The sequence below is a fragment of the Argopecten irradians genome, chromosome 12 (assembly GCF_041381155.1).
Source record: "Argopecten irradians isolate NY chromosome 12, Ai_NY, whole genome shotgun sequence".
NCBI classification, from domain to species: domain Eukaryota; kingdom Metazoa; phylum Mollusca; class Bivalvia; order Pectinida; family Pectinidae; genus Argopecten; species Argopecten irradians.
Window position 1 is genome coordinate 20,015,525 of NC_091145.1, and position 15,740 is coordinate 20,031,264.

The 15,740-nt window shown below is 33.9% G+C and overlaps 1 non-coding gene across 1 annotated transcript; it reads right to left on the reverse strand.

Annotated features, from left to right (window-relative positions):
• Positions 1-420: 420 nt before the first annotated feature.
• Trnat-agu (transfer RNA threonine (anticodon AGU)) lies at positions 421-493 on the reverse strand. The gene has a single exon. It is a non-coding gene; the product is annotated as a tRNA-Thr (tRNA).
• Positions 494-15,740: the final 15,247 nt, after the last annotated feature.

Sequence of the window (15,740 nt, forward strand, 5' to 3'; positions counted from 1 at the left end):
AGTGATATTAGTTATAATTTCAAAGTGACATCTGCAAGTATGTTTTCAGCATAAAAAAGAACTTTTAAAAGTGCATAGATTCTGAGTTTTAATTAATGTTTAAATGTCATATCATATTTGGTTATCTGCCTATTTGAGTGACTTTCACAGCTTACTCGTGTGTCCCGCCGTTGTTCTAATTATGACACGCTAGCTCACTGTCGCCAGCGAAATGAATTCGTCAAACCTTATGGTTTCAATAAATGATTGATGAAAAAATTGCATGTCAAAATTTGTTCCCAGTTTAAACCAATTAACCGAACCAAGAAGGAGGTTGGACAGACATTTTCATGGTGCCAGTTGTAGATTGGTGAATCCAAGACAACAGTTGTGCGCTTTGCTGCTTAGGTTTACTAGATAACAGGAGAGGTGGAAATGTAGTGACCAGACCGGGATTCGAACCCGGGACCCTCCGAACACTAGCCGAGTGCTCTACCGACTGAGCTACCTGGTCACCGATGATCGACCCAGTTCAATCCCGCTACAAATGACTATGAACAGCCAGTATTACCAAGGGACCGCACATCCCCCCTTCCCCCACCCGTATGTCAATGTGTTGATGTATCTGTATGGGAGGCTGCGGTTACATATAACACTTGCGTTTTAATAGTGCTATTTAACTACAACGGGCAAACAAGTTGTGCCATTCTCTTTATGTTGAACACTAATAAGGGGCAGAAACACTTAATAATATCAAAATAACGTTAGTTTTCTTCTATGTAGATTGAATTTCATCGATAATAATTAAAATTATTACACATGTCAATAGTTCTTTATTTTTATTTTTATTTTTCAAAATGTATGTAGACCAAATTTAAAGCAACATTTTGTTTCGTGATGATGTTGGAACATAGATTTTACCGAATTATACAAAATTTCAAAGTAGTTGAATTGGCGAAGCACTCAATTAACACATATTAAGAACGACTTCCCAAACAGCTTATTTATTTTATTTTATTTTCAACAATTGCTAGTTATTGATTTCATGTCGTCGAATGTTCTCCGAAAACTCCTAAAATTGTCCTTAAAGCATTTGCAGCTGTTTCATTACAATAAAAAAAATGTATTACACACAAATCAAATTAGTACAAAATGCACTTAAATCATAAAAACACAAACCATTCTTTTCCTACGTGACTATGTATCCATAACGCAAATGTACTTAACTTGGAGTAGTTCAAAAGTTCTGTAATCTGTTTACGTCACGATAATGTGCGTTGTTACTAATGCAACATGAAACACCTCTTCATTGACGTATTGTTTACTATCAAAATAATACACGGGTAATACACGATAATAACACAATTGAGGGTTACATAATTAATAATTCCACACATATACCCTAAATGTTAATATGAACATGTATGCAATGAGACTTGTCAGCAACCCTTGAATTTCTAAATAACACGAATTATTTATGACATGTCTGTCGACTTTTATATAGGAATTTTACTGTACGGAGGCATTCAGAAGGGATCGGTAAGATAGTTTAAGTAAAAGTTAAGCGGTATGTGTCAAGTACTGTCAATTGTTTAGGCGAGGCAACGGAAATAATAATCCGCGTGAGAACTATTTTAAAGACACGCGTGCTGTGAATATTTAACTCGTAATTGCTGTGTCCGTTTGTTGAGAAATGTCCGACTGGTTATAAAAATAATGGGACCGTTTCTCAGAAACAGGCCACTCATATTAACATGATGACAATGTTGTGTCTCGTTTTGTCACTTGAATGGCGGAAGCGAAGTGGTCTGTACAATACAGTTTGACCTAGTTTTGACCTACACACCGCGACTACAATAACCGGAAATCAGTCGACATGGTGTTTCCCCCAAACACACGCAGGGCCTCCCACATATATATTGTATTATAGCTGTCTCTGCCACGACCAATGATTTGTATGGAAGCAATTTTATGCAATAACCATCCTAGATCATTGTGATGAATTGTTATAGTGCTTTATTCAATTCAAGTCCACATTGGGGAAGTTAGCCTAAACGTAAATATCAGCAAGAAAGCTAGAAATCAATGTAAACTCTAAACTTATCATTACATTTATCACATGTGGATATATAATGCTTATTATTGTAAAACAACTTTCTTCTCGGTTACTCAATTTCGCGATTTCCGTTTAAAAACATTTTCTCTGAGATTAGTGCTTTATTAATTTACGTGCTTGAGAGAGTACAATTTCAAGTCACATTGGGGATAGTGAGACCTCAAACGTAATATCAGCAAGAATGCAACTAGAAATCAATGTTACTCTAATACTTATCGAGACATTTACCACATGTGGCATAATATAATACTTATAATTGTAAGAAGTAACTAACTTTCTTCCGCGGTTTACTTACAATTTCGCATTTCCGTTTCAATAACAATTTTTCGCGTGCGATTTAAATCTCGAGGGAACTTTTCCATTTATGGAAATAAAAGTGAAAATTAATTGGGACAAGGATTGTCAAGATTGGGTTTGATCGTGTTAACAATCCGCACACAGAATAAACATAATAACACTACGCGACATCAATGATTGTTAACAGCTTAATGTCCATCGAGCATACCTCGGGTAATGTTACTGCAGAGTTTCCGATGTCCGTGAACATTCCTTTGAGAACAGCTGTTGAAATTATTTCTGACATTCAGGTTAGTTGTAAGTCTTCTATATAAATAACTTAAAAATGTTTGCGATTTTTTTTCAAAAATAAAAAAAATAAATCATAGATGTTTAAATGGGACTACGTTTATTTATTTATTTATTTTTAGTATTTTCTTTGATTATTTTTCTTTTTTTTTAATCTTTGCTGGCTGCTATGGAAACATATAAAAACCGGTTGGCGATGTATATCGAAGTGTGGGGATGTCTTAGAAGTGTCGATCAAACATGTGAGATTGAATATTCTGATTGGCATCTGTTGCACGGTCCTTCGGTTGTGGAACAAAGGTATACAAAGAGGAAGGTAAGCGGGAGTCGTAGTAATTGAAATAGTCAATGTAACAACGATCAAAAAAACAAAAAAATATATAGTGGTGAATCTCATTACAAACGTACACAGAGAATAGAACAAGGAAATCCAAAAGTGGAGCTACTCCATCGAGGACATCCGTAACTCATCAACAATTCGAGCTTGAATCACGGAATCGCTTGCCGGTGTTGCACGATAACATTTTATATAATTGGAAGCACGACGAACTAAAAACATACTACAGAAATGCCCGTAGTTTGATTACGTCATATTGACTTTTGACTTTCACAATTTTTTCCCACGACAGGGCCTCCATCCATTCACTGCTTTTGATCACAAAGTTTCGGAGGAAGTCGACAGTTTGATTTATTAAACAGCCTCCTAACATCATCTACGATAGCCTCCGACATCAACTTACTTGACTGAGTAGAGGTAAGTCTTTACACCACCGCGATGAATCTGTGCTATATGAGATTCAAACATGATTTTTAAAATATATTCCTACAGATAGTATATCTTGCCGTCTAGTAACAAGTCATGTGTTTCTTTTCTACAAATATTTAAAAACACATTATTCATGGTATTGTTCCTTTGTGGATCATTACAAAATATTGTTCTGTTCTACTATAGGAAAGCTTTTTTTTCACCGGCTATATATAACTAAATATATGTAAATCTGCATGTTGTTCTTATGATATTTTTTATTTTCCTAAATAGTAAATACCATTATGTTATTCTGATGATAACACTTTAAACAATTATACAAATTTATAAAAACTACAATATATAAGTTCATAAATAACGCCATGTAAAAGTTACTTGGTTTAATATACAAACTTCTTTTGCCTTGAGAAATAGTCTCGGGAAACCAGAAGCTTGCTCTCAACGCCCGTACTTTTTACCTGTATACTAAAACTTCGTTTTATGACGGTAGGATTAAGGAAGATACCACTGACGGTAATTGGCATAGTCCTACGGATGAACCTTGGCAATTGGTTGCTTACTTACCTGTTCTCTAGTTCTCTAACGCCTGTTTCTTGTAAATCTACAAGGCCACACCACGAGGAATTCTATTGCAGTTCACCATTTCGGTATGGTTGTACACCTCTAATATTATGATTAATGTAAGCTAAATCCTGTCGCATTTGTGAAGATTTACGAAATTGTTCACAATATCGATCTACGAATTTACAGTGTAACCATTTTATACAGCGGTCCTGTTTGGGAGAAGGTTGGGATCGGTTCGTCTCTTTTGTTGTTCGTCAGTAGTCAAAAGGCCATTCGGTCACACAAATCATACATGCCATTCAAGTGAGATATACTATACTCAGAGCTATTGCCATGTTTAATGTCCGGCGTAATCATATTTGAGATGTTCTACAAAGGCAGTTTAGTATGGAGACTTACGGAAACCCTCAACATTTCGTAAGAATTTGTGTCAAAAATATTAATAGTTCTCAGTAGCATATGCAACTTGTTTTATATGAGTCAAAGAAGTATTATCAAACAGTTGTATTCCAGGTAACATTGGATCCTCACTAACGTATGTTTGTAGGATATAAGTTTAATACCTGAAGTTAGTAAATACGGAGCAAAGATATAATTCCAACAGTGGGGGAAAACTATTACTTTATATCAATAAATAATGCATTTACAATTTTCACATTATTAGTGGCGGTTTTAGAAGTCTTGAATATGGAGGAAATATACGGAAATACCGTCCCTCGGCACATGTTTCCTATGGAGGTGAACTACACTGTCAATATCGGCTACGTATTCAAGGTCAGTATATATGTCAGATATTTATCAATCGACATTTTCTTCTGAATATCAGGCTGCGTAATAAATATAAACGAGTCAGCTAATCCTTGTATATACTTAGCTTACACATTTCATTTTAGTTCAAGCTAACACTTGGAATGTTTTCAATGTTTTCAATGTTTCCTTTAGCGCTAATGTTCGATAAAAAATTAAGAACGTTTACAAATGAAATGAAAAAAAATAAAAGAAAATTTGATAATAAAGAATCTTGAATATTCTATAGCTATAGTTTTATAATCAATTTTCAACCGGTCAGTGAGATTTTTGTTTCATAATAACTTGATGTTGTAATTTGAAGCGAACTGATGCGTTCAGCACCGCTGACCGAATGCATTTATACACTGGAGGATCTGACGGAACATGTAGGGTAGATTTGGAAGTCGACAAGTCTTACATTGTAATGGGTAAGTTTGTTATTAATTACTATGTAATACTCTAATATTGGGTAAGTTTGTTATTTATAACTATGTAATAATCTTACATTGTAATGGGTAAGTTTGTTATTTTTAACTATGTAATACTCTTACATTGTAATGGGTAAGTTTGTTATTTATAACTATGTAATACTCTTACAATGTAATGGGTAATAAAATTTCCGTGGTTTGAGCGGAGCGAATTAGACGGAAATTATTTTCCCTTATGTTGCGAGTTTTCTCATAGGTGGCGCAAGGGTGTTTGCACGTGCAGTTCACGGTGTTAGGTACAACGTGTGACATTCAGCGAGGGTAGACCAGAGGCGACACACGTGTTATTGAGAATTAACAATTGTATATTTTATATATATATCTATATATATATATTTTTTAGAAGATATACATTTAAGCAAGTTGTATTGGTTTGTATTTCATAATGCTTATGATTTGCACAGTGGGGACTAATGTAGGTTTATAGTACGATGCGGATGAGAGATTGAGTTTGAATATTTGTAAATTGTGTCGGCGTATACCTATCGCTAGTTATCAATAAATACAAGTAAATTCATTGATACAAGAGTTAGAGTTTTTCCTATGAGAAGTGATGCAGTGGCCAAGGGAAAGTTTGTTATTTATAACTATGTAATAATCTTACATTGTAATAGGTAAGTTTGTTATTTATAACTATGTAATACTCTAATATTGGGTAAGTTTGTTATTACTGACTATGTAATACTCTTACAATGTGATGGTCAAGTTTGTTAGAAATTACTTTGTGATACTACTCTTATATTTTAATGGGTAAGTTTTCAATTCTTTACTATGTATTAATCTTACATTTTAATGGATAAGTTTGTAATTGATTATTTTGTTAGAAATTGCTATGCTATTCAAGAATACCGTAAATTTTAATTTCTTGGTGTTGCGTTTTCGAATCTGGAACATATCAACATGTATAAGTATATTTTTTTAAGGTTTTTGGTTTTTCATTATGTTTTTTTTTTATTTTTTTTAGTTTTTGCTTGGGTCTTGAAAAGGCGCTTTGAAAGAATAAAAAAATATAGCGTAATATAAATCCTTGAAATAACAACATTTTACCTCTTCCCAATCATACATTTTATTGTAAATACAAAATCTGTCTATGAAAAACCGCAGTGGGGAAATGCAGCGAAATTGAAGTGTATAGATATGTGGTCTTCATATATATCTAACATTTTGTTGATATTTGCCATAATGAGAACAATACAGGAAAGGTCGCTAAGGCAAGTTCTTCTGTATTTTTGGTCCAGCAATGTAAATGATGATTACATGATACCAAATGGTATAATTTGTACAAATGTTCGTCATATTTACAAACTGTTCATATTCATGAATCTACTTTTGTATCCAGACCGTTTGCTTTGTATTGCATTGCCTGTCACAAATGCATTATAATATCGTAACTGCAATGAAACAATAAGATACGTTTATGTCTTTAAGTTCGTTCTTAATCGTCCCATGAGGAGGTTAGTTTTTTCTGTTCCGACAACGGTCCAGTAATTTTTTTGTATATTTTGTTATTTACATATACTGTAAACGCACTTAATTAAGCTTTTTTTCACTTTTAATGCGCAATAAAACATTATCATATTCATTGTATGGTCTGTCAATTAAGCATTGATATCACTATTTTTTAATTTCGTCCGGGTAAGGAAGAAATTTTGCTTGGATTCTCACACAAATATTAGTAAACAAAATTTATTTCATAACCCGATGAAATTTACCAGGCTACTTAAATAAAATGTACACGTACGATTTCATTGATTTTCCAAGGGATTATTTTTCCAAATCAACGTCAATGTTTCTATTGTGACGTCACAATAACGTCGGGTTTCTGTGCCATTCTCGTTTTTTTCATAGTGGTAAGAAAAAAATGAATCGGCCAATCAGAAAGTCAGATTTAGTGTGAAGACAAGAGAAAATAATAATGTATATAATGATGCAATTTTGTATTTTCGGATATCTCATCTATTCAGGTTATGTTTCGGATGGAAAACTGTACTTCGGTCTGTGTGCTGTGTGACTGGACACTAAGAAGCGAAGAGCTGATCTGAGCATGTTTTTCAGAAGGGCTGCATTACCATTACAGACGCGGATGTTGTAACTGTGAGGTATGTCGTCAGGTCAACGTATGAAGTCATCGTACATGTGTACTCTTCTCAGAAGGTCTTACTCCTAAATGGAAGGGGAGAGGCTTCAAGAAGCAGAGCTTCAAATCATGCGATTGGAAGTTATTTTCTAACATTTTTTTATCATAATACAGGTGTATAAATAATAGTTTAAACAAATGTAGCAAGTAAGCATCTCACAGGCAGACTTAGGATCAACTCAAAATTGTCCCCTTCTTCTAAAATATGTCATACCTATCGACTATATCTTTCAAGTAATTACCATTGAACAGTCCCGAACAAGTTATACTTTGTTTATATATACTAAATATTTAAATTCTATTAGAAAATAAATAAACTTTATCGAGAGTATGAACTGGTAAACAGTACTTTCTTTCGCTGAACAAATACATAAATACCTATTTGGTATAATTAGCAAGGTGTGTAATGGGGGCTTAACAGCAATACCTGAAGCAATCAATGTATAAAATTGCAGCCAGTTTCATTTTGCTTCTACATTTATTTGTACGATTGTCGATTTTATCGACATTAATGAAGAATTGATCGGGGCATATATAGAAAATATATAGCGCCGTAAGGCGGTGTATTAGGGCCACAATATAATTTTATTTATCTTGTACTTAGAAGATAAATGACATTTTATAGTGGTCCTAATGTATACAAGATAAATAAATAGCCTTTACGTACAAGATAAGTTTATATATTAAATAAAATTATATAGTGATTCCAATACATACGAGATAAATAAAAGTATACAGTGGCCATAATGTACACGATAAATGAACTTATGAAGTGGCACTAAGTACAATATAAATAAATATATATAGTGGCCAAAACGTACAAGATAAATAAAATTATACAGTGTTCCTAATACGTAAAAGATAAATAAAATTATACAGTGTTCCTAATACGTACAAGTTAAATAAAATTATACAGTGGCCCTAATGTATTGATAAAAGACAATTATATAGTGGCCCTTATGTAACGATAAAACATTATTTAGTGGCTTCTAATGTAACGATAAATAAATTTAAACAGTGACCCTAATGCACAAGGAAAATAAGATTATACAGTGGCCCTAATGTAACGATAAGTAAAAATTATTCAGTGGCTCTAATGTAACGATAAATAAAATTATTCAGTGGAACTAATGTAACGATGAATAAAATTATGTAGTGGCCCTTTAAAGAATGTAACGATAAATAAAATTATACAGTGGCCCTTATGTAACGGTAAATAAAATTATACAGTGACCCTAATGTACAAGAAAAAAATAAAATTATTCAGTGGCCCTAATGTACAAGATAAATAAATTTATTCACTGGCCCTAATATACAAGATAAATAGAATTATACAATTGTCGTACGCCCGAGACAGTTCTGAATAACTACTATTTTTACTTTCAGATACAAAAAAAAAAGTGTTATGGTGACGTAACAATGTAATGCCCTTAATAATCAAAACGACTAACACCTGTGTCCCATGGAGATCATCGAACCAATGTGACGTAGAATACGGATTCTGCCGAGAGGGGACCGGACTCGATGTTGCGCATGGCGAAGCAACAGAATGAGAAGGAGCTGCTTAAAATCGATCGAATGACGTTTATTGATTTGAATGTCCCGGAAATATACGACGTTTTTTTTCGTACCTGACGTGAAATACATACAAAAAATACATTATTGTTCCCTATTTACTAGTATTTTTTTTATGATTAATTTTACTTCTATATTTATTTTATGAGGAATTGCAAAACAGCCGTTGGGCCACTATATACTCCCCTCGATTAAAGCGTGCTGTTGTTAAACTATACAAGCACCTTAATTGAACTAAACGATCACAAACAGTGAATGGATGGAGGCCCTGTCGTGGGAAAAATTGGAAAGTCAAAAGTCAAATGACGTAATCAAACTACGGGCATTCTGAGTATGTTTTAGTTCGTCTTCCAATTATATAAAATGTTATCGTCAACACCGCAAGCGATGCGTGATTCAAGCTCGATGTTGAATAGTACGGATGTCCTCGATGAGTAGCTCCACTTTTGGAGTTCCTTGTTCTATTCTCTGTGTACGTTTGTAATGAGTCACCACTATATATTTTGTTTATCGTTACATTGACTATTTCAATTACTACTCCCGCTTACCTTCCTCTTTGTATACTTTTGTTCCACAACCGAAGGACCGTGCAACAGATGCCAATCAGAATATTCAATCTCACATGTTTGATCGACACTTCTAAGACATCCCCACTTCGATATACATCGCCAACCGGTTTTTTATATGTTTTCCATAGCAGCCAGCAAAGGTTAAAAAAAAAGAAAAAAAAATCAAAGAAAATACTAAATAAATAAACGTAGTCCATTTAAACATCTATGATTTTATTTTTTTTTATTTTTGAAAAAAATCGCAAACATTTTAAGTTATTTATATAGAAGACTTACAACTAACCTGAATGTCAGAAATAATTTCAACATCTGTACTCAAAGGAATTTTCACGGACATCGGAACTCTGCTGTAACATTACCCGTGTATGCTGATGGAATAAGCTGTTAACAAACATTATTTCGCGTGTGTTTATTTTTTATGTGCGGATTGTTAACACGCTTACCAACTTGACAATCCTTGCACAATTAAATTCACGTGTATTTCCATGAAATGGTAAATCCTCGAGATTTAATCGCAGCGAAAATGTTTTGAAACGGAAAATCGCGAAATTGAGTAACCGCGGAAGAAAGTTGTTTTACAATAATAAGCATTATATATCCACATGTGATAAATGTAATGATAAGTTTAGAGTTTACATTGATTTCTAGCTTTCTTGCTGATATTTACGTTTTAGGTTAACTTCCCCAATGTGGACTTGAATTGAATAAAGCACTAATCTCAGAGAAAATGTTTTTAAACGGAAATCGCGAAATTGAGTAACCGCGAAAGAAAGTTGTTTTACAATAATAAGCATTATATATCCACATGTGATAAATGTAATGATAAGTTTAGAGTTTACATTGATTTCTAGCTTTCTTGCTGATATTTACGTTTAGGTTAACTTCCCCAATGTGGACTTGAATTGAATAAAGCACTATAACAATTCATCACAATGATCTAGGATGGTTATTGCATAAAATTGCTTCCATACAAATCATTGGTCGTTGCAGAGACAGCTATAATACAATATATATGTGGGAGGCCCTGCGTGTGTTTGGGGGAAACACCATGTCGACTGATTTCCGGTTATTGTAGTCGCGGTGTGTAGGTCAAAACTAGGTCAAACTGTATTGTACAGACCACTTCGCTTCCGCCATTCAAGTGACAAAACGAGACACAACAGTCATCATGTTAATATGAGTGCCTGTTTTCTGAGAAACGGTCCCATTATTTTTATAACCAGTCGGACATTTCTCAACAAACGGACACAGCAATTACGAGTTAAATATTCACAGCACGCGTGTCTTTAAAAATAGTTCTCACGCGGATTATTATTTCCGTTGCCTCGCCTAAACAATTGACAGTACTTGACACATACCGCTTAACTTTTACTTAAACTATCTTACCGATCCCTTCTGAATGCCTCCGTACAGTAAAATTCCTATATAAAAGTCGACAGACATGTCATAAATAATTCGTGTTATTTAGAAATTCAAGGGTTGCTGACAAGTCTCGTTGCATACATGTTCATATTAACATTTAGGGTATATGTGTGGAATTATTAATTATATGTAACCCTCAATTGTGTTATTATCGTGTATTACCCGTGTATTATTTTGATAGTAAACAATACGTCAATGAAGAGGTGTTTCATGTTGCAGTAGTAACAACGCACATTACCGTGACGTAAACAGATTACAGAACTTTTTGAACTACTCCAAGTTAAGTACATTTGCGTTATGGATACATAGTCACGTAGGAAAAGAATGGTTTGTGTTTTTATGATTTAAATGCATTCTGTACTAATTTGATTTGTGTGTAATACATTTTTTATTGTAATGTAACAGCTGCAAATGCTTTAAGGACAATTTTAGGAGTTTTCGGAGAACATTCGAACGACCTGAAATCAATAACTAGCAATTGTTGAAAATAAAATAAAATAAATAAGCTGTTTGGGAAGTCGTTCTTAATATGTGTTAATTGAGTGCTTCGCCAATTCAACTACTTTGAAATTTTGTATAATTCGGTAAAATCTATGTTCCAACATCATCACGAAACAAAATGTTGCTTTAAATTTGGTCTACATACATTTTGAAAAATAAAAATAAAAATAAAGAACTATTGACATGTGTAATAATTTTAATTATTATCGATGAAATTCAATCTACATAGAAGAAAACTAACGTTATTTTGATATTATTTAGTGTTTCTGCCCCTTATTAGTGTTCAACATAAAGAGAGTGGCACAACTTGTTTGCCCGTTGTAGTTAAATAGCACTATTAAAACGCAAGTGTTATATGTAACCGCAGCCTCCCATACAGATACATCAACACATTGACTTACGGGTGGGGGAAGGGGGAATGTGCGGTCCCTTGGTAATACTGGCTTTTCATAGTCATTTGTAGCGGGATTGGACTGGGTCGATCATCGGTGACCAGGTAGCTCAGTCGGTAGAGCACTCGGCTAGTGTTAAGAGGGTTCCGGGTTCGAATCCCGGTCTGGCCACTTTCCCCTCTCCTGTTACACATTTATCTAGTCTGTTGTCTTGGATTCACCAATCTACAACTGGTACCATGAAAATGTCTGTCCAACCTCCTTCTTGGTTTGGTTGATTGTTTTAAACTGGGGACAAATTTTGACATGCAATTTTTTCATCAATCATTTATTGAAACCATAAGGTTTGACGAATTCATTTCGCTGTCGTCCGTGAGCTCGCGAGTTCCGCATAATTGATCACAACGGCGTGACATACACGAGGTAAGGCCTGTGAAAGTCACCTCAAATAAGCAGATTTCCGAATAGGAAATGACATTTAATCATTAATCAAAACTCAGGAAATCTAGGCACTGTATTAACGTTCAGTTTAATGCAGAAAAAAACAAACTTGCAGATGTTCACTTTGCAAATTATAACTAAATATCACTGTAGGAAATGGTGAATTGAAATTAAAACACCACAACTTGGCTACAATGGTTTGAACCGTTATGTACACATTTCACTGTGTAATATACAATTATCTTTGGTAGTACTGCAAAAAAGTAATTTTGGGAGCTGTTTATTCGTATATGTAACATAAATTACCTTTGTAATTTTATGTATTGTAAATTCTCAAAATATTGGTAACTTGTTGGTGATGAATAACAGTAAAAGCGCTTTTGGATTCGTGAGTATGAAAATTACGGCACGTGTAACTTTTAGATAGGTACAGGGTGTCCTATAAATTATGTTCAAAAGTTTAATAATGTGTTTAATACAGAACGTAAAGCACCAAGATTTGATTTGCAAAAAGCCTGCAATCTTAAATTTTGTTTCCTGCGTAAAACAGATTAACAAAATAATATATGTAATCTTAGCAACGATTGTGTTTTAAAGACGCATTTTTGCAAAATGCTGTCAAAATGACGTTATCCCTAACATTTGAGTAACTTAAAAACACTGGTATCGAAGATGTTTATTATAATGCCCAATTGATGAATATTGGACAACGACTTCTGGTGTTGGTGTTTACTTTTTGTAATTCTGGTAATACTCACACAAAAATAATTTAATTAGTTGAGAAATGGCGCATTAGAAAAAACATAGCCATCATATCTTGTAAAGTATGAACATTTTTCGTTACCTGTTTAATGTCCTTTTAAAGTGTCAATGTCCTAAAAGTGGTGACTTCATTATGTCATCAATGCGTTTTAGCATAATCTAATTATTCCATTATATTAGTCATACAACAAAACTTTTGATTGCATGCCTTCATATACCATAAATATCTTTTTGTTACATGTACTCACGTATGTCAAACGATATAACATTTTGAACGTGTAACGTGAATCATGGGACACCCTGCATTACACAGGTCAATCATAAACCAATGTCATGAGATTGCTGATCTGAATTATTTATTCGTAATCTAAAAACAAATTGCATTTCCTGTAAAAATCGTTAGACTTTCGACGGGATATTTTCCATGCGTTACCAACATTAAGTTGATGAAGATTGAATATGTAAGCTAATGTAAACTTGGCATTGCTAATTTATCCGTCACAATACAAACAACAGCATGAAAAGACTCCAATTGTTTCACTGTGTTCATAGTGGTGTTATATTACATAGAGAGAGGATTACAGAAAATATATGATGACGAAAGCAATTAGTCGGGGTTCTTATTTCTGTTTTTTATATAGTGCTGATGGCATTCTAGTGCCTTTCATAATTGTTATGATATGCTTATATTTTGCAATTATTTATGAAGCAATCTTCAGAACAAAGAAAGAAAGGCTTGCTGCATTTTGTTTTTGAAAATAAATAAAGGTTTTAATGTTGCACCTATATTTGAATTCCCATTAGTTTCAACGATATATGTTCTATTATTTTCGTCCTGACAATGAAGAACTTTTTATTTTCTTTCCAAAATAATGTTTGTTCAAAACATACGAGGGTTGTAAAACATTCTAATCACCATGTTAAATACATGAAAACATGTATGAAAAAGAGCAGTGGCAATCTGGACAGAATTTAAAGAAAAATAAAGACATGGTCAAGAGGTCCAAAGTTCTTCAAATCATCTCTTAGTCAGCACTTTTTTTTTAAATCCATGACATTTATTTCAACTGTATGAAGTAAAGTGAGTGTATATGGTTAAAGTAAAAAGGAATGAGAAAAGTAATTGTGAAAATCGGTTATCAAACATGAACTAATTGTTTTAAAGTATCACACATGTTTGGTATGATTTCTACAGTTTTTTTTCGCTTATTTCAACAAAACGTTTTATACGTTCAATAAATATATTACGAAATACCCACAGTTAAGAACTTTAAAACAAATAATGGCGCATATACCTATACTTTGTTGGACATAATTTGCATTACTATATTTGCAAGTTAAATCGAAATGCACAAATATAATTGCAAATTATCATAAAACAACGAGATGGTCGTCATTTCAATACAGGAAGATGACTAAAATGAAATAGAGAGGCTGTTGTACCGCAATGGTACTAATATGAATATGATCTTACACATGAAACATCGCTGTCTTTCAGGATATTGTGCTTGTACAACAGCCTAAGGATTCGTCTGACTAAAAATGAGTAAATAGATAAATATGACATTTTTTTTCTGCATAGGGAAATAGCACTATAAAAAGGACAAGAGTTTCCCAATTACAAATAAAAATAAAAATAATATACCGCAGCCTCCCGAAACATAAACACATTCACACAACATTTATATTACATATATGGGAGGGCATCCGCAATTGACCCTAGCTGATGCTAGGATGTTAAACCAAAAACCAAACCATGCCGAGTTCAGGTACCTTTTTTCTATAGTGGAACATCATTAAATTTGAAAATTTCCTATAGGAAAGCATCAGAGAAGTGATGGGAAGATTTATAAGTTTTAATGTTTTTTTTCTTTTTAGATTTGTTTTTGTTTGTTTTGTTTGATTAATTAACGTCCTATTAACAGCTATGGTCATGTAAGGACGGCCTCCCATGCATGCGGTGTGTTGCGTGTATGTTGTGCGAGGTGCGTGTTTTGGGAGACTACGGTATATTTATGTTGTGTCTTCTTGTATAGTGGAACTGTTGCCCTTTTTATAGTGCTATATCACTGAAGCATGCCGCCGAAGAAACCAAGCAACACACTCCACCCGGTCACATTATACTGACAACGGGCGAACCAGTCGTCCCACTCCCTGTGTGCTGAGCGCTAAGCAGGAGCAGAAACTACCACTTTTATAGACTTTGGTGTGTCTCGGCCAGGGGACAGAACCCAGAGCCTTCCTCACAGGGGCGAACGCTCAACTCAAGGCCAAAGGTGAGGCGGTGCCAAGAGAGGCACTAGGAAAGATAAAGTCAGTAAGGAAGAAAAGAAAAGATAAGATCCTAAATTTAGTCGCCTTTTACGATCATGCAATAGGTGCAGCAGGTACAATTCTAACGCCCTACCTGCAGAAAGCGTGGAAGAAAACACCAAAAGGTAAACACCCTTCATCACCTTTATGAAGCTTCTTGTTGACGATTTTTAGGTGATAGATTGCAAATGCTAAATTAGTCATTCGATTTACCACTAACTTGGTTATTGATAAAAAGAAATCTCCAAATATATGCTTAAAGGCCAACTACCTCTCCGAAACCGCTTTGAATTTTTAAAAAGGGAATGTAAAACGAGATCAATTATTTTGTAAATTCGCAA